This window comes from Strix aluco, chromosome 5 (assembly GCF_031877795.1).
Source record: "Strix aluco isolate bStrAlu1 chromosome 5, bStrAlu1.hap1, whole genome shotgun sequence".
Lineage (NCBI taxonomy): Eukaryota > Metazoa > Chordata > Aves > Strigiformes > Strigidae > Strix > Strix aluco.
This window is the reverse complement of record NC_133935.1, coordinates 34,554,684-34,580,244: the sequence shown is the minus strand read 5'-3', so window position 1 is coordinate 34,580,244 and position 25,561 is coordinate 34,554,684. Positions and strand designations below refer to the sequence as shown.

The 25,561-nt window shown below is 38.5% G+C and overlaps 1 protein-coding gene across 15 annotated transcripts in view; it reads left to right on the top strand.

Annotated features, from left to right (window-relative positions):
- The window catches only part of CNOT4 (CCR4-NOT transcription complex subunit 4), an 81,859-nt gene that overhangs the window by 8,000 nt on the left and 48,298 nt on the right, over positions 1 to 25,561 (top strand). The window contains exon 1 of one of the 15 annotated variants that reach the window (XM_074826940.1): positions 24,075 to 24,933. The exons of the other annotated variants lie outside the window; for them this stretch is intronic. The gene's annotated coding sequence lies outside the window, so the exon portion shown is untranslated. Of the gene's footprint in view, positions 1 to 24,074; positions 24,934 to 25,561 lie in introns of those variants that run through there. 15 annotated transcript variants of the gene reach the window in all.

The window sequence follows — 25,561 nt, the reverse complement described above, 5'->3', positions numbered from 1 at the left end:
CCTGAATGCAGGTCCTGATCTTTCTCAACTTCTAGTAACCAATATGTATTTCCCTGAAAAGTAGAAGCAGATTGTAGCTTGTGTACCAGATATGTGGGAATCGGGATTTATGATGTGAGTAAATATTACATGAAACTACTACCTTTCTGGATTTCTAGCAGATATGTGGAGTGATATAAAGATTCTTCCATCTTCTGAAGTTCTCCTGTGCTTCTAGATTAAACATTTGAACTCTCATTTGCTCTTTGAAATAAAACTCAATTTTTTTCAAATACAAAATAGATGTCTACAGTAATGCTGCAGCTTATTTGGACCTTTTAGACTTGAGTATGTGTAAGTGGTTATATCTTCTTGTTAATTTGTGAATCCTTAAAACTTTCTAGTTTTTATCCCATTGGGGAATGCAGCCTTCACTTGAAGGCAGATTCTTAACTGGAGTCTTTAAACTCCTGTGTTTAGCTATAATAAATATCAACTTTTGAGTAGTTTAATGTCATCCCTAATTTCTGCCCCAAAGGAATGGAGTTTAGTTCCTTGTAATGTAATTTTTACCCTTGGGACAGCCTTGTGATTGTAGTTTCTGCCTTTATCTTAATTTGCATAGATTTTTAGAATTTCTTATCCTTATTTCTGTCTGACAAAAGTGAACCATAATTTGAGAGTTGTTGCCTGAAATACTTAGGCTTGTGGGTCTGAGCTCTGCTTTGTACTGATTTTTATGGTGGCCATCTTGTTGGCTAAAGAATGCTGAATTAAGTGTAATCTTTCACCCTCTTAAAAGTAAATTTTATAAAAAAACCACAATGTATGCTGAAGAAGTAGAAAAGCTGGGAATGGAGTGGCTACTTCCAAAGTGAATTTCACCCTGCAATTCCTAGTAATTCCTAGCAATGTCTTCAGGGTGTGTAAGACTGTAAAGTATAACCCAGAAAAAAGTGAGCATGGGGGAGAGATTGGGGTGGGGTTTTTTGTTCTGTTTTCCAGTTCTATATTTGTGGGCTGATGTTTTCATTTTATGTGTGTGTTTTGTTCTTTTTCCCCACAAAGTAAAATTCTAAGTGTTCTCTTTAGAAGCCAACAATAATCCCAAAGTGTGATTGAGTGTGACTGTGACATGGTAGACAATTTGTACTATTTTCTGTTGACTCAGATGTCAGTGAATCTTTTTTTAAGCAGCATCCTGCTCTTGTCTGTCCCAAGCAGATGATGTCCTAAGCACAGTATTCTTGTTTTTCCATACTTAAACTGAACTCGGAGTTTTTTCTTCAGCCAATAGAACTGATAGATTATTGGGTTTATTTGATATTGCATTTTAATTATGTCCTTTGTGTTTTATCCAACTGTTTTCTAAATTGCTAAAAGAGATACTTTATGGTCTTGAATTATGTGTTAAAAAATTCCAGATTTTAGAGAAGCTTCACCCTTTATCATTTTTAGTGTAAAACAAGAAATAAGCCAGAGGCCTAATTTCCACCTACTTCCTGATAGTGCCACAAGTTTGGACACGGGATGTGTGCTGTATTTGCAATCACCTTTACATCAGGCACATTCTATAATTTCATTATTGTCAGTAGATCTGTTCCACTGGATAAAGTTTACTGCTTTAATGTTTGTAGAATCAAGGCCTTAATTTCTAGTATTTTGGTTTTCTACCTTGAGCACTGCCTAAATGCAGTTAAGTTCTAATGCATTGCTGTGTTGCCTTAGGTTTAAAATGTGAAGTACAGGCAAGTTGATTGAATCACAGAATGGTTTGAGTTGGAAGGGGCCATAAAGATCATCTAGTTCCAACCCCCTGCCATGGGCAGGGACACCTTCCACTAGACCAGGTTGCTCGAAGCCCTTTCCAACCCGGCCTTGAACATTTCCAGGGAGGGGGCAGCTACAGCTCCTCTGGGTAACCTGTTCCAGTGCCTCACCACCCTCACAGTGAAGAATTTCTTCCTAGTTAGCATCTAATCTAAATCTACCTTCTTTCAGTTGAAAGTCATTACCGTTCATTCTATCTCTGCACTCCCTGATAGAGTGTCCCTCTCCACCTTTCCTGTAGGCCCCCTTTAAGTACTGGAAGGCCACTATGAGGTCTTCCCAGAGCCTTCAGGCTGAACAACCCCAGTTCTCTCAGCTTGTCCTCATAAGGGAGGTGCACCAGCCCCCTGATCATCTTCGTGGCCCTCCTCTGGACCCGCTTGAGCAGTTCCATGTCTGTCTTATGCTGGGGGCCCCAGTTAGTTATTCAACAAATATTCTATCTTCAAATTGTTAAGTGTTCATTTGCATGTGGCTTAAACTGACTTGACTGCTCCTCTGTGGTGAGAGACAAGTGTTGTCACTTCTTGCAAAAGTCAAGTTTGCTTTCTTTTGCTTTTGTGTGGCTGTAAAGGTATTAAGAGTATGAATGGCTAAGGGTGAATTTGGGGGTAGTAGCTGTGCTTTTTCCCAAGTTTTAGGATGAGGTTAAAGAGGCTCACCAAATCCTCCTCCTGCTGTGCAATTCTTTGTAGCTTCTCAAGGATTCTGAAAAACCTTTTTAAGCAGGTGCAAGGATTTAATTTATTTGTAAGGATTATTTTTTTTAAACGAGGTTGGATGAGGAGTACAGACCTTTCCTGATATATTTGCTCCCCTTCAACTAGGAATGAAGGAAAGGATATGAGTTTTCCAGAGAGATGTGAAGGTCTGCAGAGAAGATTCCTTTTTTCTGTTAAGGAAGCATCATTACTTCTTTCAGTAACTGTAGCCCCTCCCACCCTGCCACCTTTCTTTTGAGAAAAAAGGGCTGGCACACATCTCAATTACTGATAGGAGGTCTGAAGCAAATATTTGGATAGATCCCTTCTCCTTCACTCCTTCCCCTCCTGTCACTGCGATTCATTCAGTAGTTGCGATGTGGATTTTTCCAGTAGTTAACAATTCCTGATGTTGCTTGCTTTACCGAAGAGTGAGTGTGTCTAAAGAGTTGATGCTGTCCTGAAATATCTTGCCATTAGGCTGATAAGTAACTCTGTAGGACTGGATGGAGGATTGCAAAAACTGATATGGGAACTTTTGCTTGCAATTATCAGTAGAGCACTGTACCTTACCAGAAATTTATTTCAGATGCTGAAGTGCTTCTGGCTTCTTTGTTAATGTCTTTCACTTTTTTTTTGGTAACAACTTAATGGTTTAGACAGCAGCCCTAGTAATGTACTCTTATTCTCCTTCCTGATATATTTCTGATCTACATACTTTGAGGGTAGTTTCCCCCCTGCCTTCAGTTCTGGGCATCTTTGCTTCTTCCTGTGTATCCAAGTCTGTGTATATATGTAAGCCTATAAAACAACTGCTCTACTCAGCAGAACTGTCATTTGACTGTGTGGCTTTTTTTGAGGTTCTTCCATAACTCTTAATTCTAGTTTAGAAACAGAGTTACAGGCTGAACAGGAGATGCTCTCTCTTTAGAGTTGATGTATGTCCTAGACAGGGATTATAGTGAGCCTAGAAAGGCAGTGTACAACACATTCTAGCTTGTACTAGAAAGGATTTTAGTGTGAGGTCTTAGCTCCTGCTGTTGTATCTGGGGAAGTGCAGGGATGAAGATCAAAAGCCACTCTGAATCAAAACTTTACATTGTAATGGAAGACTTTAAGTCTAACAGATGCATATGAGAAGTAAGAGTTTGCTAAAATCTATTTTTTGATAGGGAAATGGGACTTCAGCCTGCAGAAGAGAAGGCTTTGGGAAGCAGGCAGAACTGATAGTAACCTATGAGAATATCAAGTCAGGCTCCTTATAGCTGTGGAAGAAAGGCAGGAGGCAGCAGGCGTGCATTAAAATAACTCCATTTAGGAAGAACTTGTTTCACCATGGAGTGGGACAATCATTGGGGCAGGTGAAAGAGGTTCTGCAGTGTCCACCCTTGGATGTTTTGATGCCCAACTGGATAAAGCCCTGAGTAATCTAGACTGATGTTGCTGACATTGCTTTGAGCATGAGGTTGAGTAAAGAACCCTAGAGATCCTTTCTAACTGGGGTTATTCTATGATTCTGTAGCAAAAAATGTAAAAATCCTGCACTTCGTGAATATAAAGTTGCCCGTGTTAGAGCTTGAAACCAAGTATGAGTAGTGAGCCTATGTTAAAAGCCTTAATGTAGATAGTGTGGCTTCAGTGGAAATGCAAGAAGGTTTTTAAATTTAAAGGTACTCTTTGCTGTAAACATTGAAGCTTGTGGATGTAATACAGAAGATCACTGAATCTCTTGCACTGTCAAAGGGTGTTTGTTTTCTTAAAGTTTGAGCTGGTTGCTTAAAAACTTGGTGATGAAATTCTCAGAAGTAAAAGAACTTTTCCATACACTGTCCATGGTACTGCAGGTGCAGGTGTTGCCCTTACACAGTGGTGGTCAGTCTGAGAATGTGTTGGAACAGAAGTGGTTTAGTATTGAAGTTGGGGTAAATTGTGTGTGATGGGCTTTTTGTGAGTGGTTTTCTTCTCTCTCCTGTAAGGTTTTTCTTTTTGTTTGTCCTTCAGGCTAGATACTTCTGTTCAAAGCCTCAGGAATAGTAACAGCGTTGTATGTGGCTAAGTGCTCATTTCTGTAGTTGTGGCTCTGCAAAAAGCAGGAGAAACAGACTTCACTTCTGTTGGCTAAAAACCATAATTTTATAGTAGATAATCCAGAATAATTCCTACAATTTGTAACTGCAAGTATGGTATAATTTGTCTTACAGCAGAATTTAGTCTCAATTTTCTGCTTAAATTAAGACCTTTAGGTAGCTTCCTATATGAATAGAGTCCTGATTGAAAGGTAAAATTAGGTGTTGAACATCATTAATGGTGGTTCATAGTTTATGCTGCATCTCCTGGGAGAATGCAGGCAGTGAAGGGAATATGGTCCTCGCACCCAAAACTTATTTTCTTCATCTTTGCACTGTACTTACAGAAAGTGTCCTTTACACTAGTTATCTAGATTTTGCAGGTATTCTTTCTCAAGCTTGGGAATTTTGTTTGGGAAATTAGAAAAGTGTTTTTAAACTAACCCTTTGTTATGCTGATACTGCTTTTAGATGAAAGCTGAAGGACACAATTCTTCAGTACCTTAGTGCTTATATTTCCTTTAAAAACAAAACACTAGCCAATAATTCTCACTCTTGACTTTTCTATACTAAGACTTGTGATGGGTGAATGGCACTTGCAAACTGAAACTAATTAGGGATTGATGAACTCATAGGCGTTTGTAAACTATCCAGTATCTTTATAGAATGCTGTAAAGAATAAGAGTCTGTTTGAGAGTGCTTTTTGTGTGTCCAGTAATATTCTTCAGCTCTTTGTCAGTCAAACAAGTTTAGCAGGAGTAATATATTCACAAAAATGTACCTTAATTCTGTCCTGGAAGAATGCAAAGGTAGCTCATTCTTTGGGTTGACCTTTTTCTGGCTTCTCCCCACAACTCGTAACTTAGTGTGGTATGGGCAAACTGGGGTGCTGGAGACCTGGACCCTAGCTGACAGATATAGTAAGTAATTTACATGTTGTGGTCACCACTAACCCTGAACTAAATCAAGGTGTCAGCTAAAAGGTCAGAGTTTGAAAATATTCAGTGACTACTGGAGAAGTAGTGCTCTGCAAACAATACAATTTTGGTGTTCTAATCTAAAAAGAGCAGAGATGATGGACAGGCTCTTCACTTAAATGTATGATTTTTTTTTTCTTTTTCTTGGAAATGTTGAACATAACAGTACCTTTTCTCTTATGGGTTGTTGCAGTTTGCTTCCTATATAATTTATCAGTGAATTATATTGGGTACTTTGACTGTTTCTAGATGTATTAAAAATAAAACTTAGATAACATTGCTGTTCTCCATTTTAAGACTGCAAGTGTAACATTTATCTTTAAGATTTTTTTGAAGGGTAGAGGGGTAAAGCTACATATACTGTATAAGCAATTCTGCATCATAGTCCTTTTATAGATAATTAGTATAAGAGAACCATTCTGAAAGACAGAATCCCTTCTAAAGATTCAAAAAAGTTGAGAAGCAGACCCAGTATATTTTGTGGAGCAGTAAATTCCTAAGCTTTTTTCAGTTTAAGCTTGTGCCAGTTAATATTTTTTTAGTTCTGTGCAAAGTGTGTTGTGATAAATTCTAGCAGTACATGACTGCAGTTTCACCTAAAATACTTGACATTATTTACATACCTGCATGTAATAGATTTTGCCACCTATACCCCACATTTGTGTTGAACTGTGAGAAAAGAGTAAATGCAAGATTTGTAAACATGTTTAAATGTAGTTGGAATGTTCAGCAACCGTGATGCTGCCTATTACAGACACTGTGTGATGGCTGTATAACAGGTACTTGAGGGATTTTTTTCATCCCTTTTAAACTGATGCAAGAAGCTTATTTTACTGCTCAGATACAGTATGCTGAAGGCTCTGTTTTTCTTCCACCTTGTCTGAAAAGACTTTGATATAGTGGGTAACTTAGAACGTGTTTTGTTCTAAGAATTATCATAAAGTCCTCTTCTACCCCTCCCACTGCCCAAGTGTAGCTACTGGTTTTCTCTGGTATGCCATAGCTGACCTTAATCAATTTACTTTCAAAATGACCGTGATTATCTTGCTGTTCACTCAGAATAACAAGGTAAATGACTATTAATTTTATGCACACCCTAAGAAAAATTTTAAAATTAATTTAATAAACTTTTCTTTAATGGAAATTTGGGACATCAGAATTTGGGATTGAGTGCTGAATATGTGAAGGAGCCTATTTATAACTTAGATCAGTCAATAATTACTGAATTTTGGAAGTGTCATGTTTTGTCATCCTGTCCCCTGGTGCAAGGTGGGGCACACAGAAGTAGTATCTTGTTGGAGGCAGAGATAGTATCTTGTGTTAGACCAGTATACCAGTTCATTATATATATTGGTCTAATAAAAGATGCAATCTCAGCCTGCAAACCTTGTGGCTGCTTTGGAGTAGGATGAATGCAGCAGTGTATGAGAGGCACAAGGATGTGGCTCCATCTTTGGCAGCTTCAGGACTCCACAGAGGTGTGCAGTGCTAGAAGGGAGACAAGTTCTTTTTCCCTCCGTACTTGCTCTCATCTTCTCTTGTGGCCATCCTTGATTGGTGTCCTGCTGTTTAAGAAAAGCTGCTGTGGGCATGTGCTGTGGCTTTGGTATTGATACCTGTGTGTTCAGCTGTAACAAAGTGACTTGTGACTTCATGCTGAAAACCTTAATTCTGCGTAGTGATATCTTATGCTATTTAATATGCTGTCTATGGTCTTAATCTAGAGAGAATGTTCTATGTGTTCTAGTATTAGTCTTAGGTATAGCCATGTGTCTTAAGGAATTAAAAAACTCTGGGGCTATAAAAGTTCCCTTAAGGTGTTTAGAACAGTTTTCAGGCTTTCATTGAAGTTATTTTCATGTGAAAGTTGAAAAACTAAACTGGATTTTTTTAATTGAAAGATGATTTCTGGGAAGTAGTACTTTACCTTGGGACTCCTTGCAGGGGAGAAATAATGTGAATTAAGTGCCTGGTCAGTTTGGAGCTCTTGGCTTGCAGAGAAGGCAGCCAACCTGGCAGCTGCTGTAATCTGTAACCCTAAGGAATGGGGCAGTGGGAAGCACGTCCGGGCTGCTGACGTCGCCACACTTTCTTTATCCTGGGAGAGGATGTTACTTTTCTGTTACTCTCTGACTTTGGATTTGTTCTCTGCATTACCTACTCCACCCAATGAGCATTTCCTTCCAGAGGGTCTGGGAATTGAGTTGCTGATGTTCCAGCAGCAGCAAGGATACTTTATCCCTTTTCAAAGGTTTGCTGTTTGTAGGAGAGCTGGGAATTTATCTGACTGATGTTCCAGCGTAAATTTGGGAATGATGATGTAGTTGAGACATACGTACATAACCAAGTGTTAATAAACAGAATGGGGAAAAAAAACAGGGAGGGAGGAAAAACCACCACAAAACTGAAGGTGCCATTTATTCACTCTGATTATTCATTGTTGGCTAACTGTTGCCATGTTAATGCTTTATGGGCTATCTGAACTACATGTGTCTGTGTGCATTATGTTGTCAGCTGAATCTCTTGATAACATCTGATTTACCTATCTGTATGCACAATACTGATCACAAGCCTTTTCTATTGCAGTAGCTAAGGAGAAAACACTAACCTGCTTTTCAGAGACAAATGTACCTTCTTAAGAAGCAGATAAAATCTGTCTGTTATTTTACTGAGTCAGAGGAGCAAAGATACTGTGTGTGGTGGTGTGATCTGTACAGATTATTTTACCCTCTTCATTACTGTATGGATCTGGCCCTTATGCAGATGGGTATTAAAGGAACTTGGAATGTGTAGCCTGTTCCCTGTGAGGTGGCTACAGTGCTTGTCAGGAAGCAGATAACTGGGTGCCATGTCCCTGAATAATATGATACCCCCCTCCCTCTCCAAGTCTCCAGAAAAGATGCTTCTATAATTATGCTGTTTACTAGATAAATGTTGAGAAATATTTTTTTAAAACCCAGGGAATAAGTCTTCGGTGTGGTGACTTAGCATTATTTTGAAAGTGGACATTTCTATTACACTCCACTCTGATGTAGGAATGCTAATAAGGGTTTTCTGGTTGCTCTTTAAAACTCTTATTTACTATTCAGCACCTTGTAGATGAAGACTAAACCACACTGTAAAGTTTCTATTATAGGTTTGTAATCACACGCTAGCCCACACAAAAGTGGCAGTGCAATATGACCCATTGTTTTATTTTCTTATTCCTTCACATACATTTCAAATGGAGCTTCTGTGGTTTTAAGACTAATTTTGGAAGACTTTTTCTCATCAAATTAAGCTTCATGCTTAACTGTTCTAAAGCAAATACAGCATGTAAAGATACCAGCTAGTGCTGTCTGTCCTGTAGTTAATACACACAGTAAGCATAAATGTAAAAAGTACACATTGGTACTTTTTCTGATTCATTATTACTCAGCCTCCTGATGCCAAGACCCTAGAAATTCTGAACACTAAAATAATAGACTGCACAGATTATTTTCTTGTTGAATGCAACTGCTGAGCTTATTTAGGTTTAGTTGCATATTAATATTTCATATATCTTGATTAGTGGGGGTATGTGGCTGTTTATAGTAGCAACGTGTGCTAGCCATTTTCCTTTTTAAAACTGGATTTGCAAATGATTTTTCTCTAAACTAGAAGTGTCAGTTGTTTTTTTGAGAATCAGTTTTAGGATATGTGCGAGTATTGTTGTAGTTATGTCTAAGACTCAAATATCATAAAGCTTACTAAGTAGAATGTCCTAATGAAAAGAGAATGATGTTGTCAGAAGAGTAGTCATAAATGCTTAAGCTCTGAAAACTGAAGGGCAAGAGTCAGTAACAACACAGCTCATACATTACTGTAACAAGGGAAAAGGATGATGTTCTGATGCTTGCTGGATTCTGTTCCCAGGGGTCTTGTACGTGAGTCTGGACATGCTGAACAGCTCTGTCCTGAGGAGCTGCTGTGCTTGTCCTAGGCTGTTAAAAGAATAAGGATAAGTAAGGGTGCAGTGGTTCTGAATTTGGGAATTACTGTTAAGATATGTGTGATAAATTACATGTCTGCTTTTACTGTGAGGCTTGTTTGGACTATATTGCTCATTCAGACTGCTGTTTGGTGCTAGTGACTTTCAGGAGAAAGCACCTGATACTTTTTTTAAAGAAATCCCTGCAGCTTGTAACCTTACTGCTTGATGGCCTGCTTTGATACATTTTTGTATGGGTTCAGCTTCTCTGGAAGGAATACTAGGAAAGCCTCCCTGAGTGTGTAGAGGCTTCTCTTTTATGACCTGTGTGTTGAAAGAGAAAGGAGCATTCTGCTCAGAGGCTTACAATGGATTGCCCTACTGATCAAGAAACTAAGATGTTCTTCCTGCATTTAGTCTTCTAGACCTACTACTTGAGACCTCTCTTGAATCTCTGTTTCTGACTTTTTATCTAGAGAGGACCATGATGCTTCTGGCACTGTTTTGTACAGACGACATTGGTGATTATCGCTGTGCTGGCCATGCAGAGTCTGTCACTGGAACAGATCACAATAAACAGCTTTTTAATTGTCTCTGAGAGTGGAGGAACTTGGAGCCAGTATAAGGGTATACAGTCTGAGAAATTCCTTTCCTAATTTGATCCACTAACATATCTGGCCTCAAACAAAAAGTCCTCACACTGTTACTAGTGGAAAGCAGCTGTATATCTTCTTGTGCTTCTTCCCATAGGGTGAAAAAGGGCAGTGATAATCAAGCCAAGGATTTTCAGAGGGAGCTATAGCCTTTCAGAAAAGTCATGATGGCATACTAGGTTTTTGGTTTGTGGGTGAGTTGGGGTTTTTTCCCCCCCTACCCCCGCTTGCTTTTTTTTGATGCTTCCAATTTGCTTGGATTGTACAAAACCTTAGTGCAGTAAACTACCTTTTGCAAAGGCAAGGATCTCAACTTCTAGGGAAGGCTACAAGGCAAACTCATACAGCTTAATTTGTAGAAAGGTAAGAGATATTTTACAAGTGCATTCAGATTTTACTGAGATGTAAACATTCAACCTCCTAAGTCTATTTGCATCAGTCTCTAATACAATTAAGAAATGAGTTACAGATTTTCCAGGAGTGGAACATATTTGCTAATATATTATGAAAGTGAATGCTGAATGTAAGGACTATGGCATCTGTCATTGGTATGAGATTTCTATTGTAGTTGCAAATATTAATTGCTTCAGTAGCAGCCTAGTCATTAAATGACTATAGAGAATATGTTCTCCTCACAAGCAAATGTTTTTCCTCCTTTGCTCTTGACATCTTGTGTAGCCCTATCTCAAGGAAAACCTGTGGTGTTCTTTTGTGAGGTGGAGTGTTAATGCAGTCATCTCAGCTTTGTGGTTAGCACCAGCCCTCTGAATTCCCATTCTGCAAGACAGGGTCTGTAGATATAATGTATGAGGCCTCCTTTATGTCTAATGCAATGGTTGAGCATGATGGACTTGTTTAGAAGTGACTGATTCTTCTGTAAAACAAACTGTGCAAACAGCCTACAACTCTGGGAAATATGCCTGACTTGCAAGGTTTAATGTTGCTATTTCACAGTATAGGTGCCTTGTGGGAAGGCAAGCAAAAGACCTCACCTTGATGCAAGGTGCCATTTAGCTGGTGGGGCTAACTGGAGCCTCTTGTATGTTAAAACACAATTCTTGTATACTGACTTCCCTTTTTGGAGAAATTCTGTGATACTTCTCTACAGGATTTTCTTGTAAATGAAAAGTTTTGGAATGCCTTGAATTAGTTCTTAGTTGAGGCTCTGGGCTATGATTGGTGGTTTTTCTTCCCAAGGAACTGATTTAGGCTTTTCTCAAATGCCTGTGATATGATCAGATGCTTGTGTGCTGCATGTGTGGATGTCTTCCTAGAGACTTATCTCTAATTTCTGGTTGTTATTGTTGTATGTTTGACCATCATCAGAAGAAGGGAAGAATTTCTTTACGCTTCATTGTGATACTGACCTCTCCGGGATGCTTGCCCTTGCTGAGGAGATACGAACTTTCTCTGAACCAGCTCAGGCTGCATGTGGTGATTGTTTATGCCTACTCATGCTGGTTGGAGGATGTACTCTGTGTTTCTGCCATCCTTCCTATTACAGCAGAACTCCTATGAAGTCTTTTCCATGGCTTTTTGATCCATCGTGGAGTCTTCTACACACATTGGATCCTAAAGATTCAGATAGTCTATCTTAATCCATGGCAGCTTGCTTCCTCTATGTTATACCTATGAGGGCAGAATACAATGAGGACAAGCTTACTCTAACAGTTAACCAGAGAGATCGCTGGGATACAGGCTCTTGTAACTTGACTGTGATTTACTTAATTGTAAGTACAGCTTTACTGTAAATTTAGCCCTAGATTATTGGCAGAATTGGGCTTGAACTCTTAATCTGAACAAATACATGATTAACTAATTTTCTTCCCAGAAACCTTATCCAAGGCAAAGTGAGGATTTGAATTCTTGATTATGTTGTATCCTCTCAGCTAGACAAGCAGAAAATGTTTGAGGTTGAATGTTTGAGGGTGATCTTTCTTTACCTACTGGGAGTTTTGATGTGATAAGGTTTGCTACCAGATGATAAACAGGGGCCCTCCTGGAGACTGCTCAGACTGGGTTTATGTACCCTCTCTTGTTTTTGCCTTCATGTTTCCCATGTAGCATACCTGTAATTCTTTGCAACTCTGAGCTCTATGCATTTTGATGCTACTTTTTTCCAGAATTGATTTCAGTCACTCTTTAGATACAACAGCAGAGAATATACAATTTTAAAACCATCTGTTAATGAGAAGGGACAGCACCAGTGTGAAAAACATTAGGAGAGAGTCCTTCTAATCAGGCAATATGAGGCTATGAAATCTACTGACTCTAGATGTGTTGCTTCTTTTTTCTTGACATGGTTAAGATTTCAGTTGTGGCTGCCACTATAGGTTATGTATGAAGTTGCGATACATTAGGAGGTCTGAGGTGCTTGGATGTGGTTATTCTAGATACTGCTGTGTCAAGAAACAATGTTTTGACTATAATAACAAACAAACAAAAATAGTATGGTTGCAAACAACTTGTTCCAAGTAATACAGGCAGTAGGTAAGTTAGTCTCTTCTGTGAATGCTGAAGCTTTGGAGCTGGGTTACAGCAGTTTTTTGTGTAGTGTTGTTCAGGTAATACTACAGAAATAGCTCTGTACTGCCACTTTACTAGTAGATTAAACCAATTTTGATCTAATTAATGTCTTCCTCAAATTTTTATCGGTTGCAAGGGTCTACAAAAGCCTACTTATGAACAGTATCTCAATGCTATGACTAAGTGCTTCTCCATCATAGTGCCTGGTATTGCTGGACACAGAAATGCTTTTCGCTGTAGGTTTGCTCATGATGCCTTTTAAAGGCTTGTAACTGGAAGCATCACCAGACAGCAGTGAATTCTGGGAACTTCAGGTAGTGTACCTATAGTGTTAAAATAAAAGTGGTGTAGCTGTGATTCTGCTCATGTAGTATATGTGTGGTTACCTGTCAGATACAGAGATTTGTAACATTAAATTTGCTTCTCATAGGTTTTGTGGATCAAAATTGGGGAATATTTCTCAGCAGTTCAACATAATTTCCCAATGTACTTCTGTGAAGAACTGTGAAATTTCACAGTGTGTTTATCTGTTGCCTGGTTAACTGCTGGTAACGAGCTTCAGAACTTCTAATGAAGTTACAGAGGGAGAACTTTTTGTGATTTAAGCTGAGCATGAAAGTCTTTATACTTGTTCTGTCCTTTCTGTATGGTGCATTTATTTCACTTGTGTTTAGTAGATGCTGGGTAAATAACTGCTTATGCTTCTAATTGCTTTGTCAAGTTGTAGTTGTTGTAAAAGCGTGTTTATAAAAATGCTAAAGTCAGCTCTAGGGATAGGAAATAAGAAGTTGTGGAAGGAATCCAGTCTCCAAAACCAGTCAAACAGTGGTATGTATTAATGGTACTTTGCCGTTTTCCTTTATGTTTCTAAAAGTACAGAACTTCATAATAAATTAGACCAATACCATGTGCAAGAACTGCTGTACTGGATCAGAATGAAATTATCTAGCCTTGTATCTTGCTCTGGTTAGTGGCTAGCAGCAGATGCTCTAGGGAAGACTCTAAAATCAGCGTGAACATAGTGATACTTCCTAGGATGCTTTCTGATAGTGGTGCCTAAGTCTGTGGACTTCTCCAGCCCAGGAAGTGTCTAGCCCAGCCACTTCTTGGCAGTATATCTTCTGTTTAATACTGTTTAAGCTACTTGCCTTACCCTGCATCTTCCACCCCTGTCATTTTGTCTGATTATTTTTAAACTATTTAAATTGTCATCTTCAACCTTTGATAGCAAGGAGTTTCATGGTTTAACCAAGCACAATGTTATATTCATATATATATATAAAAAATATGTAACGCATATAAAGGGCAATATATACATATTCTCTGTTTGTCTCTTCCATTCTACTTGTGTACCCACAGTACCCTTTTTCCAGTGGGTCAGTTTTCAACCTTATGATATGTTTGGTAATTCTTGTTATTCCATCTGTACTTGCTAGTTCTTTCTGCGTGTGGGAGAGGAAAGCAGAGTTGTTCTGAGTACAGGATGTAAGGGCACTGTAGATTTCTACAGTGACATTGTTTGGTGCTTTTTTCCTAATAATTCCTTATATTTAGTTTGGCTTTTGACTGTGACTGATTACTGAGCTGATGTTACAGGAGATACTTATGACAGCTCAGACAGCTTGTTCCTTAAAATTACTAGGTAGATTGGTGCATCATTGTGCTCATTTAGAAGCTGTTTTTCCCTGGTTGCATCATTTCACTTTTAGCAACATTATATTTCATACTATTTTATCACTCTGCAATCTCCTGAGATCCTTCAGATTTCTGTGCTGGTCTTAAATGATAAGTCCTTTGTTGAAGTAACTTTTGTCCACTTCCTCCTCACTTTCTTTTTCAAATTGCTAATAAATAGAATGACTTATGTCTGTGATACCAGAGAATTGTGTGGAGCTCCCATGGTAGACTTCCCTTGGTCCTTCTTTTGTTTCCAAGTTTTAAAAATCAATTCTTAATCTATGAGAGGACAGACACTTCTGATGCAGCTTAGTTTCTTTAGAGAGCTCAGCAGGACCCTGTTGAAAGCCTTTTTGAAATTTAAGGAGAAAACAGAATTGTTCTGGTCCACATGATCAAAAAAATTATTTATGGGGGTAACTTGTCGCTCCATGAACAGTTGTGTATTTTTTTCTTTGTTTTGACTTCCTGCTAATTCTAGCTCTAACTAGTGTGATCATTGGACTTGATTACAGACTGAATCTTAAAAGCTGCAGGCTTTGTGATATTTGTTCACACCTGAAGAATCTGATATGTTTCTGTTTATGAATGGATACTTTCTGGGTGGTTAATACCTGGCTGGAAGCTAAAATAATGTGCGGTACCGGAAGTACCATTTTTGCCTCTGATTCTCTAAACCCAAAGGGAGGAGAGGAAATTCCGTCTACTTATTTTCTCTGACTTAGCCTAACACTTTTCTAAGCAAAACATTGCACACTTGTCCTTTTACTAAAAGGAAAAGTCCCTTCTAAAATGTTTTTACTGTCAATTCCTGCTCTTAAAAATCTGCTACTGCAGCTACCTGTTAAAAAGCATCTGTGTAAACTCATTAGCAAAAGTCTTGAAGTACTGGCTCAGCAGGTAGGAACTGTGCTCCTCCCCAGCTGTATGATCAACATGTATGACTGATCAGACTCTGTGAAAGTAAACCTGCAAATAACTTCTAAACTAAAATTGTGGAGACAGACCCAGTCCAACTCTTAAGCAAAATGGCTTTAAAAATAAATGTGGACTAGAATTTATAGCTCTCTTGCATAAAATGTTTGTGAAGAGATTTATCCTTTACCCCACTGAAGTTTGATTCAAAATTGCCTGATCAAGCATTAATTACATTTGATTTTATAAATTTGCACTCTGCATTTGTAGCAAGTAGAGCTTGTGTTAAAACATTATTAGATAAAGACCCAATGTGCAAATATTAAAGGGTGTTTTGCCAATTTTTCAGGCCATGTATATTAACACATTGGGGCTTTCACAATCATATTCTAATAAATGAAGGCAAGAAATCCCAGTTCTAGACTGCTGCTTAATATAGTCGAAATTTTTGTGTTATTTAATAGCTGGGAATGGCAATTCATGTGTCAGCATTCTGTGACTGGTTGCTCTTTCCCAAACTGCGTGTTTTCCTTGAAAATTCAAAATGCAACTTCATTAACTTTGGCTTGATGCTCCTAAAGAGAAAATTCTAGCTTTGTTCTTCCTGTGCTGAGTCAGGAACACTTTGAACCAGGGGATCTGTTTGATTTCCCCTGCCCCCCCAGCCCCATTTCAAGAAATGACTGGATGAAATGTAATGGCTTATTTTCACATCAGACCTGAATTTGGAAATTCATGTTGTCATGTATTGCAGTTGTCTGCATTATGTCTGCTCTGGACAACTGAACTCTAGACCACAGCATATTCAAAAAAATGTGATGTACATGAAAATAAACTACTGCTGAGTTACCTGTTTTGGTTTTTTTTAAATAAAAAGCTATTCATCTTTGGTTTGAGTATATGTAATGAGAGTCATTAAAAGGCTAAGTACTTGAATCAGACTTGGAAATATTTTAAATGGTATAGTGCAAAAACGCTGATAAACAACAAACTGTCAGAAGCTGTTACTACTCCACCAGTTTTCCTTGCACTTTCTCCTGTACAGAGGAATGGCAGCAGCTGTGCTATTGCTCCTACACCATTATCTCTGGGTCCAGCAATATGAAGTGTTTAATAGTTTTAAAATTTAACTTTTACTGTGTCTGTTCTATTTCTGACCTTTTCAAGAATGGCTTGTGTGGTGATAAGCAGTTGGTTTTTGATCATATCATCACTTTTTTACCTTCTTGCTGCTTCTTCAGTTAAAGCTAAGAGGTCTAGTTGGTAGCCACCTGCTGAGGTTCCTGCTCATAGGTCTGACCTCAGTGTGGAAACTTCTGCCTTGAGAAGAGAGAGGTGAAGTGTGGTTCCTGCTAGCTTTCCAGGGGAGCAGTTTCAGCTCTGGATGAGAGGTATCTCTGGAGTTCTCTCCATTGTTTTCTGACTCTTTTTAAAGAATGTAGATTTTCTTATATTCACATTAGGTCTCTTTTCCTTTACTTTTTTTTTCTTTTGAGGTCTATAGAAATTTTCAGGAGTGAGGCATGCTTCCTGCTGATACTGAATCTGTACCATTCAGACTATTCTGTTTATCGCAGTTCTGACAAGTTCTGTGAAGGCTTCATTGCTTCATGGCATCCAGTAGGACACTTTGAATTATCAGCAATAAAACTACAGCCTGGAGAATCAGAGGATGATTTGAGATCTTTGTAAAGTAACCACGTAATTCCAGAGCGAAATGAAGATCAAGAATTACTGTGGTCTATTTTTTTCATAAGTTAAGGTTAGACTTTAAGGTACAAACTATTGCTAGAACTGAGGGGAGGCATTGACAGGTGCTTCACAGTTTCTGACCAGGGGAGTGAAGTAGCTTGTGTTTTACTTGTGTAAGAATAAGCAGACATGTTCAATCTAGTGCTGTATGTGACTGTTGATTTGTTAATCAGTGTGTCATACAGCATACTTCATGCCAGTCCTCTAATCTCTGGCATCAGCTGCCAGTGAGTTTCAGGATAGAGTTGTGGGCACTGAGGAGTGCATGGACTTTGACAAAGAGTTTTTATTCTCTGAGCTCAATGCTTTGCATTATTACTTGATTAGCAGAAGCACTCAAGCTGGAATTACTGCTCATCCAGAACCTATAGATGAGCTGTATAAGGATTTCTCTGTGCAGATTTCTCAGTCTTAGACTTGTTTCGGTGCTTCTCTTGCCTCCAACCCAACTAAAAAGTCTTAGTCTTTCTGGATTATGAAAAAACATGGGAGACCTAATACTGTTTTTGCTAAGAAAACAATAATTAGGCTGATACTATGTTCATGTTTGCTGTTTAAAATTACTTGAAAAGCATGTAATAGGTCTGTCACTGTGTAATACTTAAAGGTCAGGTTATCCTTTTGTTCTCATTTGAGAACGTTGAACAACTGCAGGAGTTGAAGCCTAGAATAAATACACCTTAATTGAGGTGGGAAGAAAACATCAACATTAAGTAGTTGATCATTCATTTTCCAAAGGTTGTTTTAAACAAATTTTAAACACCTACATAAATTTTAAAATGTGTTCTCTCTCAGATTTTATGGTGTCTTAGTTTTTGCTTTCCTGATTTCAAGGATGCTACTGAAGGGAATGAAGGAGATGTTGCTAACACTGGCTGGATCTCCCGTTCCCTAGATCTGAAGTGCATTCAACTGTATTATTAAGCTTCAGAGTGAATAATTGTTAGTTTTACTCATGTCTTGGTAATATGGAAAAAGGGGTACCTAGTACATTCACTAACACCCTTTCTGTTCAAGAAAAGCATCTCAAGCAGTCTGTGGAATTAAGAACAATGTTCAAGGGGGCTCTTGGCTAGGCCAGGCAAGTGGAGTGCTAAATCAATCCCCCCTGCTTATGCATAAACAGAAAATTTACTACTTGCCATGTGTGTTGTGTGAGGGTTTTTAATAATACTAGTATGTGGCTGATACACTTTTCTGGTTTGTTACCACTTAATATTGCTGTGACAACTCAGCAATTCATAAGGGAGAGTTAAGGAATTTGGAAAGTTCTTGAGATACGTAGCAGGTAGAGCCAAGAAGCCATGACCTGTGATCATCTGGTCTTCTATTTTATGCTTAGTTTTCTACAAGTCAATTGGGATTTTTTTATGAGCTAAAGGAATATGTATGTGTCTTTATAATGCATGGCGCTGCAAGTAAGAATGTGTGTACCTTTGGTGTGATCAGCTTTTATCCCCCTTTCCTGTGCTGTTTCTCACCTGCCCTCAGCAGCTCTAACTTTTTGTAGTATTCCCAAGATAATTTCAGAAGTGTGTGTGTTAACTACTGGATACTCTTTCCCTAAGAGCTAAAGATAGTGCTGCATTTTTAACAATTGAAGATCCTTGAATTTTCATAAAATAAGAAATTTCTTTATTTGGATTTTTTTAAGGTGGTACGCCTTAGCACCAATTGCATTTTCCTTAGTTATGCTTTCTGTGGAAGATATGGTTTCTGTAACTGCTGTTTCAGGGGCAGATAACAGATAAGCTATAGAGGAATGTATTTATCTAATAGGTAATAAAAAAGCTATCTGGAGATCTGTTGGCAGGAGGTTTAACTGAGTATTATTTTTTCCTTCATTTGGATAACATAAATATCCAGGAATTAATAAGAAAAGTAGTTACACGGTTTTTGCACTGTGTGGGGTCAACTGTTGTAATTACTGAGTATAGCTGGACAAGCAGGCTAGGAGTTAAAGATGTTGTGGCAGTCTTGTTTGTGCTGCACCATGAAAATGCAAATAAGAGGGTATTTAATGTAAAAACTTAGCTGCTTTTTAATGCAAGCTTAAAAAAAATTGCATATGCTTCTTTCTGAGCATACTGCATTGATGGTGCTCTGTGCTAGGTTGTATTGAAGTGATGGTGTGACTCTTGTTCTTCAGGCATCCTTTCAGATCAGGGGAGTAGTAATATTAAGTGTATGTGAACTAATGCAGATGGAGCAGCAGGTCAAAAATAAGCCCTTCTGGTAAATTATCCAGAAGGTGAGAGCTGCTGGCAGGATGTTGCAAAATGGGTTATATTCAAATACAGTCTTGCAACCTCAAGTGGGGTGATTTTTTTTGTGTTGTGTGAGAATTTCTGGGTCGTCTCCCTTTCAAAGGCTGTGGAGTTCTTCAGAGCTGAGCTTTTCTTTATAATTGGATCTGGGATACTGAGTATTATTATTAAGTATGCAATCTAATACAAGCTAGCACAAGAAGTTTTCATTACAGAATGGCATGTTCTTACCTCTTCTTCAGGGAAGAAACAGTCTGATAAAAACTCCAGTAGCCGGAAGACTGGAGCAATCGCTGGTTTTCTCATCTTTTGGATGAAGGCATTCTAGGAAAATATGAATAGGCTGAATGGTGCTGGGGAGACTGATTAAAAAGTGGGAGATGGTGAGAGGGCTGCCTAGACAGGCTGAGAGCTGAGCTGAGAGGGCAGAGAAGGGCCTGAATTGCTGTGCAAAGGGAAAGGGTAGTGCTGGTGTGGTGACTTACACAGCATGTTGTGTGTTTTGGGTTGTGGGTTTCATTTTTTTAAATTTTAAATTAGTCTGTAGATAATGTCTCTTAAAATAAGTTTGCATAACTCCCCCATCAAAAACAGTTTGACATGTGTTACAATGTAAGTCGTCTTCTTAGTGACCTTTGTCACTTAAATTAGCGTTTTCCCTAGTAGTCAACGTATTCAACATACAATTAATACCCATTGAGTGATACTAGTACTGAGTTCTAGTATTAATTATACTAGTAGAGTTCACTAGCTAAAGAACTGAAATCTGTTTATCTGCTCTACCAACTTTTGTTAAAGGCACAGTCAGGCCATGTCACTTTAATTTACTAGTTCAATGATGTGCTCACTTTCACTGGAGGAATCAGTTCTTTTAAGGTAAAAAAGCTTTTTTCTTTTTACCCTCAGGAAAGGAAAAGAGGATATGCTATACTAGTTCTGAAATCTTGAAGGATTTGGAGACATAACCTACTGTTAACATTACTACTTTTCGATAATCAGTTTCAAGTTTTGTGAACATACTGTCTTGCATTGCAAGCATGTCTAAGTTTGTATGACTTGGACACTGCTAGTTTAAAAATTCCATGTAAATGTTTTTTAAAAGAAGTTAAGTGCACCAATGATACTGGATTAAGAAACAAACTCAAAAATCAGAGCAACATACTAAATACTGAAACAGCAACAACTTAAGTGTGGGTAATGAAGACTTTCTCCTGAGTTAGTTTTTAAAAAAAAGCTTTGTTTAATTGTAGATCAACATATATAGTAGTTACCAAAAACAACTTTGTAGTTGTTTTTGTAGTTGATTTAGAATCAGTTTAAATTGAGGGGAGGGTTAACTTGCAGTTTGTCTTGAAGTTGGTGATTTTAAGTCATAGTGAGCAAAAGGCAGCAGAAGGATAAGAAATTCATAGGTATGTGAGATGCTTCAGTTGCACAAAGTCATGGTTCAGTGTGTTGCAACATTGGATAAGTTGAAGCTTAAAGCTGTTCCAGCCAGTATCCCCAAATTTACACAGGATTGCACCACTGAAACACCTGTGTCTAGGGCTTTTAATCTGCAGACGTAAAAGCACTGGAAAAAATGGATGTGGGAAACTGTGAAACAGATGGAAGAGCAGGTCAGTGAGGTTGATCTGCCATCACCCACCCAGCCTCTGTGCCTTGCTGTAGGGAGTTTGAGTGAGTGAACAGTGTTAGCCTGTTATGCTATACATTACAAAACCCTCAGTCTGCAGGGGTACTCTGCACTGGTGCTGAATATGTTTTATTATGTTTGTGACTACCTTTACAATTAAATATAGTCGTATCACAAATTACTGAATTTGTATGCATTAACAAAGCTTTTAATTTGAGTCTCCTGTCTTTTATAAAACACTTTGTTTTTCCAAAGTACTGTTGCAACTGTCCAGTAGTGCTTCTGTGCTAGAATATGAGTCTTCTGCCATGAAATCAATATGCTAGTCTTCAAACACAGAGAAAACTGGTATACTAGGATGTGGAAAGAATAGTTTTCCAGTGCTAGTAGTGCTTTACTGATTTACAAGAACAGGTGTCTCTCTGTATGTATCACCTTACTAAGGACTGAATAGAACACAGCATTATGAAAAACTTGAACTGTGGTATGTTCATGTATAGGTACCCTGACTGTAGAATGTGTTCTGTGCTAGGGTGCTTGTGAAAAAAATAAAGACTCTCCATTCCCCAAATAGCCTTTTTAATATCTGCCTGTGGTTGCTGCATGATTGGCAAGCTAATATATCTAGATCCTCTTTCTGGTGGTGACTGGTAGCAGATGCTCTGAAGACAAAGTACAAGAAATGGAGTAGCACCCTTTTTTCCCAGTAACAAGAGACTTAGGAAATTCAGGATAGTTCATATAGAACATATTTCATGTGTACCAGGAGCTCATGTATCTATTTTTTGACAGATTTTTTTGCATGATATGTTATGGTCTCTGCAACATTCTTTGACAACAGTTTGTGATGTATAATCTGCTGTATATAAATCTATATAGGTATGGCTATTTTGTTTTACCTTTTGCTTAAGCTTCTCCTGCTTGTGTCCTGAGGAGTTGAGAATAATTGTGCTGGAATATGTATACCAGGATTAGATGATCACTGTCTGTGAAATAGGCTTTTAAAATATTTAAACTAATAATTGTATAGCTCACTTCTAATTCATTATCCAAATGTTTTTGACATCTCATGTCTATGTATAGTGGTGCAATAGGTACAAAAATGAAATGGGGGCATGCAAAAAGAGAAAATAATGAAAACTAGCATTCAAGTTCTAACACGAATGAATGTGGGAAACTAATTTAGACAATTACAGAGCAATATTATGCTTTTAATTTCATTGAATGAGTTGACCTAGATGCTAGGATAGTGTTGTCATCTTGGATGATTGTGTCCAAAGCTCTATGTGCTTGTGGATGAATTTGTCAGTCTTATTTGGCCTATTTTCTTTCTAAATAAAGTTTAACACCTTGATTCTGCTCATGATTTGTAAGAAAGTAATTTGAGTAAATGATCTCTTACTTGGCATTCGTGTGTCACTGATAGTATGTAGCCCTTTATGCATAAAAGTTGAGTGCTATAACAATAAGCTGATAGTGACTAATACTTGGTTCAGTTTAAATGAGAGAAAAGCATCTTTGTGGTATATAACTTTTTTTGACACATAATTGTCTTGAAATAGTTTATGTTCACTCTGGGTTTATAAAGAATGATTAGTTTCCCTTGCATTTAGCAGGTGGCATCTGACTTTTCTGTTTTTGTTATTAGGGTGCCATGAGGGCATTAGGTTGAAACTTATCTAGTGAATTGTTTGGCTGATTTTTTGCGTTGTTGCTGAGTATGCTGCTCAAGCAGCTGCTACGCCTAGGTGCTCATTCCTATAGCTTCACCATGCTGGTGCAAGCTCCCTGCATGGCTGTATGATGAACTGGATGGAGGATTGATTTAGGTAAACTATGACCCAGCAAAAATAGTTATGTTTCAGTCTTGTTGGTTCAAGTGACAGTACAACTGCTTATGCTGGTAGAATTCAAAGTCTGAAACCGTGAGAGTGAACTCCATAAGCACCTGCAGGGAGGCTTAAAGCAGAGGAGTCTCTAGACTTCAGTTTTGTCCTCTTTGAGCTAAACAACTTGGGGATAATCCTAGTTAGTGTAATGCGCGTTTTAGAAATACTGAGATGGCTACCTGATTCCTGGTCATACTTTCTAAACATTTGGGACTTTGTCTACCTCTTAACTCTTCTTGCGTATTTCGTACTGTGATCCAAATACAGCTGCAGACCACAGATAGAATAATAAACATTATTGCAGAGAAGAGATGAGAGAAAATGGACTGTGCAGTTACTGAGCATGATTTTGCAACGAGTAGTACAGTTCGCTTTAAATCTTCAGCATGGTCAGGAAAAAGAAATAGGAAGTGAACTTTCCCTCTGTCTCAAATGAAAATTAACTTGGATGAATTCAAGAGCCTACTTGCTTGCCACTGAGGTGTCTTTGTTCTCAGTCAGTAACAGTGCCACAAAACTTAGAAAAGCACAGCCTGTTTTCAGTGCTCCTGCCGTCTCCTATATCAGTGTTGCTAAACAGGTGACTGTAAAATATCACTATTTTAATGTGAGTGAAGCGCTGGTGAGAGAAAGGGATCACTCTCCTTGTGTAGTGCTCCAAAAAATGACAGGCAAGTAGAGGGTAGTATGTCAAAGAGGTGGCCTGGGGAGGTTCCTCAGATTTCTTCTGAATTGTGCAGGTGACTTAAGACACAAGACTAGATGTTTTGATGACTAGAACATCCATCCATGATTTGGGACATGCATATGTGAACTTCTTCCCATATGAGTTCTCTGTGGGGCCCTGAATGACTTAACTCGCTGGACATCCTGCAGGTCTGCGTGCTCAGAAAAGTAAAAATGGGCTTTTTTCTGCAGCCTGCCTATGAAAGGTTTGATGTAAACCTTCCACTGGTCACTGCAATGCAATGAAGTGATAGTCTTAGGTTCAGAGACTGAAGGAGATCAGGATTGCTTTCCTTTCAGCAGAGTCACTCGCAGGAGGAGGTAGTCCAAAATGTGAGTCTCAGGCCACTGTGCTTCCACCCGCCCTGCCCCCGAACTGGCCTGGAGGAAGGCAGTGTGCTGACAGAACTGCTGCTGCTCCCCTGATTCAAGACAGGAATAAAACCATTCAGCTGCTTGTAGTCTGCTTGCTTTTCTGCCTCCAGCTTGTATGTGGGATCACCACAGAGGTTAAGTGTGGAAAGGGAACTGATCCTTCGTCGGGGGGGGGCGGGGCGGCTGCCTTCCCTGTGGCGTTACACAGGCAGCATCTGCAGCACGTTTTTGAGAATTCTCAGTGCTGATGAGTTTCAAAAGATACAAGGCCATGAAGTTTAAATTGTTTGTAAGTTTAATGAGCCCTTACTAAAGGTTGGGTGTGTAGACTCCGACCTGTTTCACTTCAAGTGTCAGGTATGTTTGAACTTTAAGTGAAACATTAGCTAACACATGTCTGGATTTTTTTCCTTCGAGAGGCCTTAAGTCTCAAAATATTTTCTGGGATGTGAGTCCTTTACTTAGTTTTTTCATGAGTAGATTTTGCAAACTTTTGGCTGTGACACTTCTAGTCTCTTAAAGCAAGTAGCAAGGCTGTATTCAACCCATTGTGTGGGGGATTGCTCCCCTGGAGCTAGCTGCCCTCCTGGGGTTGGACTTAAAGTTTAAGGGACCAGTTTACTTAAATGAACTGCTAGCAAGTGGAGATGTTCTGGTGTCTACTGTGGGGAGGGGGGAATGTGTGTCAAGTCTCAAATTGGCTCACTTGAGCAAAAAGAATGCATAACAAGATTTTTCCCCTGCACCCCCCTTTTTTTAATGACCCCTTCTAAAATTAAATAGGGAAGATAAACTGCTGGAAGCTAAACTTGCTCACCTCAAGTGAAAAAGGGAAAGGCAACATCTTCATCCTAAATGGACTGAAATCACTAGCTGTATTAGAAGTAAAATTGTGTTTAGGTTAGTACCCTCAAATAGTAGGATCTCTTTTTCCGAACTGCAAAATTTGGAGGATTTCATCAAGAGAAACAATTGTACAGTGGAGCTGATTAGACACAGCTGTCAAATCCACTAAGTAAGCACTTTTAAAAATTAATGAAAAATATTTTATTTCATTTTGCATGTGTTTGGAAAAGAAAGGAGCTTATTACTTGGTATGATGGAAGGGATAAGACACACAACTATATCCTTCTATATTTTGGTTATTACCTATTACAAATTCACTAAATCTAAAAGATGCTGCTAGACACTGTCCACCTCTGCTCCATCCCTGCATGCATGAATGTTTTGGCAGAGTCTCCTGTAAACAGGATGTGGAGCTGTCGGAGCCCTGTTTGACTGCAGTTGTCGGTGTTTTGGAAAGTGTATGGACAAATTCTAGCTGCTTGTATTGTGTGTTTACACGTGTGCAACCTTCCTTCTTTTTTCTTGAGGTGCTATTAACTTAATCTCTTTGAATATGATACCAAAGACCAAATACTCTGGGTTAAACACAACATGTAATACTGTCTTTTGTTTTTTGTAATTGCTGTGTTACTTTTCCTGTGATGTTAATCTTGAATTGTTTGGAATAGCCTTAGTGCTGATTAGTTACTCTGTGTTTCTTGGTAGTGCTATATGAACAATTCATTAATGATCCCTTACTATGCATGTTATTCCAGTTTTGAAAAAACAAGCATTGTTCTGATGCAGAGTTGAGATGC